The sequence below is a fragment of the Loxodonta africana genome, chromosome 3 (assembly GCF_030014295.1).
Source record: "Loxodonta africana isolate mLoxAfr1 chromosome 3, mLoxAfr1.hap2, whole genome shotgun sequence".
Classification (NCBI taxonomy): Eukaryota; Metazoa; Chordata; class Mammalia; order Proboscidea; family Elephantidae; genus Loxodonta; species Loxodonta africana.
Genome location: NC_087344.1, coordinates 152,240,390 through 152,244,658, shown reverse-complemented (window position 1 = coordinate 152,244,658; position 4,269 = coordinate 152,240,390). Strand labels below are relative to the sequence as shown.

The window sequence follows — 4,269 nt, the reverse complement described above, 5'->3', positions numbered from 1 at the left end:
AAGTCATTCCCTGTCGTCCTTTCCTCTATGTGCTTGCCTGCTTTTGTTCAGTCTCCCAGAAACTTCAGATAATTTAAAAATACACATACATCTTGTCCACATTTTAGAAATGTTATCTGGTAGAGTGGCTCTGTAAAGAGTAAACAGCCATTGCCAGAAGCAGAACTCCTCACAATTATAGTGCCACAGGGTGAGTGTGCCAAATCCTAATCAGTAGACCACCAGAGACACTTAAACGATTTCTTTTGAATTGTCTGGCGGTAGTGCCCCTTGCACTAGTTTTTTTTTTTTTTAGTGCCCCTTGCACTGAGCTCTGAGAAATCCGGGTTCTCTCTACCTTTCTCTGTGTGGACCTCCCGTGCACGGATCTTCCACGAAGGTCATTCCCTCCCTGCTTTCTCCAAAAGGCCCTCCAAGTCCAAAAGTCGTGGCGGGAGTTGGCTCTTCCAGACTATGCCTTTGCTAGGTAGCAACGTGTGCGAAGGTGATTGCTGGATCCAGGGTCCTGGACGAGGTTGCCGGTGGGAGGGAGGGGAAGGTGGAAGGAGAGGAGCCCAGGTTGAGAAGGGCCAAGCACTGGCCCTTCCTCTAGCTCCAAAAAAGGGGGAAAAAAAAAAACAGAAAAGAAAAAAGTATTCGGGGCCTGAACTGAACGGCGAATGTCCCCCTGAAATCTTCTGCAGCCGCAGTTTTTCCGTGTTAGTTGACGGCAACTTCACCCTTCCATTGCTCATAGCGATCTCTTCCTCAGATTCCACATCTAGTCAGTCAGGAATTCGCGTTTTCTCACTGGTGAAGCGTGGACGTTGGTCTCCACAATTCTTGTCATTCGTATCCCTGAACTGAGCAAATGACTCTCCTGATAAAGGGCAGATCAGTTTAACTCCAGACCCTCGGCTAGCTCAGAGCTTAGGGTTTGATTCCCTAATACTGGGACCGTGGGGTCGGTCTGGCCTTGCGCCTGTTCATTGTCTCTGTGTGTCGCTCAAAAGGAGCCTCTTCGTGGTCTGTCCTCTAGGCCCAGAAACAGATGTCAGAGCTCTCCGCGCGGCTTGTTCGGCGATCTGGAGCCCCACACCCTTCCTGTTCAACCTGCAGAGAAGTTTGAGACCGCGCTGTATTGAGTTTGTCCGAACCCTGCCAAGCACACGTGTGATGCACAAGGGCGCACTCGGTGAGTTGTGGTTCCCCTGGGGCCGGCTGCTCTTTCTGCTCCTGTAGGGGAAGGACAACTGGCCCCTTTGTCCGGTCCAAGAGAACACCAAAGGGACACCGCGACAGAATGGCGGTGAATCCTTTCTTCTGGGTGGGCGGGGCGGGGGAGGCGGCGGGAGATAGATCAAAGAAGGAAGGAAAGGGAAAAAAAACATGTTATGAAATTTCCTGATCTAAAGGTATGGTGAAGTCGGCATCCTCTGGAACTGGGCCCTCAGTCGCTGGGGGAGGGGAACGGGTGATCTAGTCCAGTTGTGTCCCGGACTCCAGTTTGAACCAAAGCAGAACAAGGCCAAGCACCGTGTCCTGGTTTCGGGTGAGCAGGCAAGTCCGCGCCTTTCCCAGGGTGGGAGCACTTGAGCTTCGGGTGTGAAGGCAAGGCGGTAAGCACTGCAGCAAGAACAGCAACTGCTGGGGAAAAGGGCAAGTTCTTTCCAACGAGCAGCTTTTGTTTGTTTGTTTGTTTAAACTTAACTTTCAAAGGATGAAAATGCTGAGGCACATGAAGTTTAACACCAGGCCATACAAGGGCTGAATCAGATTCCTAACCCAGAGCCTGCGTTCTTGAGCACAGGTTAGACTAGGTCTCTCTCATTCTGTTTCGGTTTTTCCTGGGTCTCTCAGCTACAGAAAAGGAGAGAGAGGATGTCAGAGATGGAGGGGGAATAAGGGGGAGACAAGGGACGCATGGCCCCTGTAGCTGTCAGAGAGCAAAGCAGGTAACTACCGTGGATGTTTTTGCAATACAGAGAAGATTTCTGTGAGGCCAGGGAATTGGTAGTCGACAAGGTCACTGTCATCAGGAGAGGAATAATCTGAGATGTCAAAGATTCAAAAATTAAAACAACAATGGTAAAGTTCTTAGAAGAAAAGTGAGGAGAATACACTCCATCCTGGGGTAAAAAGATTTCCTAGAGAACACAATAGGCCTTATATATAAAGAATTTTTTTAAAGATACATTAGATTTCATTGAAATGAAAAGCTTCTGTTCATGAAAAACCACCTAAGAAAGTGAAAAGGCAAGTCATGGGCTGGGAGAAAATATTTACAATATGATTATCTGCAAAATGACTTAAATCTTGTGTACAGAACTTTTAGAGGTCAGTAATAAAAAGCCAAGCCAAATAACAGTGTGCAAAATATTGAATAAGCTTTCTTCACAAAGGAGGATTTCTAAATGGCCAAAAGGCTTAGGAAAACAAGCCCCACGTCATTACTCATTAGGGAAACACATATTTAAACCATGAAAATGTACCCTTACAAACCCACCAGAATGGTGCATGTAAAAGGCAGAGAACACCAAGTGCTGACAAGGATGTGCAACAACTGCAACCGACTTTGCTGGTGAGAAACCATCGTAGGGGACCGTTTGGCAGCTTCTATCAAGGTTAAACTGCCACCTATCCCTTGACCCAGCAATTCCAGTACTTTAAGGGAAATGGTTGCACATGTCCACACAAAGACTCAGACAAGCATGCTCATTGCGGCCTTGTCACAAAAGCCAAAACTGGAAATAACCCAAATGTTCATCAGCTGCGGTGTATTCACACATTGGAATAACACCCATCAACAATACCGCAATTAAGAAGTGATAAACGCAACAACACAGCTATATCTTGAAAACATAATGCTGCCTGAAAAAAGGAAAAAACGAGTCAGATACAAAAACTGTGCATTCATTCATGTGCATTTCAAGAATAGGCAAAACTAATCTCCAGTGAGAGACCTCAAAAGAGTGAGTAATTAAGCCAGGGAGGGGATGGGGACGGGGATTACCTGGAAAGGAGCTCTATGGACCTTGCTGGGATGATGGAAACTTTCTGTAACTTGATTACACTTGTCAAAGTTCAAAAATTGTTCACTAAAGATTTCTGCATTATACTGTGAGAATTACACTTCAGTAACGTACTGTTAGCATAAAAACTGAGGGACATGGCCCGCACACGGACTATGGCAGGGAGTTTGGATTTTACTGTAAACGCATTAAAAGTTTATCCCGGTTTCGTGTAAAAAAGCCCAGCTGATATTTGAAATACCTTTACCAGGAAAACGGTTATGACCACACCATCTCAATAGCGGAAGGTACTTGTAAGACCGAGTGAGAGGCATTTCACCTTTTGCCCGGATGTGGGGCGCACGCAGGGTTTCCCTTAGACCAGGCTCCATCCAGGTATGCTCACTGTCAGGGTTCCGCCCCTTCTGAGCCCTAGCTGTGAGGTCTGCTGCCTTTTAGGCGCAGATGGGGAGCGATGCGGTGCGGGAATGAAATGGAAACCAAGCCAAAAGAAGCGCGCCGGTACGGGACAAAACATGCGCCAGACACTGCCGTGACTCGGATTCGAACCGAGGTTGCTGCGGCCACAACGCAGAGTACTAACCACTATACGATCACGGCGCACCACAAACCTACCAGCGCTCCCTACTCTTCCTTAAACTGTATCGACAGGAAAACATTGACACTGTTTTGTTCTTGGACAGCCACAGGTGCTCTGCTCTACTCTACTCCCATTTCCTGCCGTCTCTCAGCTCCTCCCTCCCCATTGTGCTACACTTTAAAAATCATTCTCTCCTCCCCAGGACCTCGCCTGAGTCTCAGCACCGGCTTCCTGGAGGTCTCGTTCTCGTCCACGCCCCCCTGCTTTCCTTCGCTCTTCTTCACCGTTTCCCTTTCCCCACTTATTTTCCGTGCTCCCGCCCCACCGACCGCAACCGGGGCGAGCGGAGGGCGTTCACGGCGCGGGCGGACGGGCGGGCGGGCGGCGAAGGCAGAGCAGCCGTGTTGTGGACCCGGTTGGGCTCGGGCGGGGGTTGCAGACCCGGGAATCTCCCGGGGTCGCTGCCATCTGAGGCAGACGAGGAGCAAGGAGGGACGAAGGCCATTCGGCTGCCCTCCTAGCTTCAGATTCACCCAACGCACTGGTTTCAACGCGACGAACAACACGATTTGTCGCCCCAACCTGCCGGTTTTTCCGAGGCTTTGCGCAATTCGTACGGCAGAAAGCGGCTGGCACCGCCTAGTGGTTAGCAAGCGTTCACTTGCTGTTAAAAGAAAG

The 4,269-nt window shown here is 49.2% G+C and overlaps 1 non-coding gene across 1 annotated transcript; it reads right to left on the bottom strand.

The window, feature by feature from the left end:
- Positions 1-3,539: 3,539 nt before the first annotated feature.
- Positions 3,540-3,611, bottom strand: TRNAH-GUG (transfer RNA histidin (anticodon GUG)). Its single transcript has one exon. It is a non-coding gene; the product is annotated as a tRNA-His (tRNA).
- Positions 3,612-4,269: the final 658 nt, after the last annotated feature.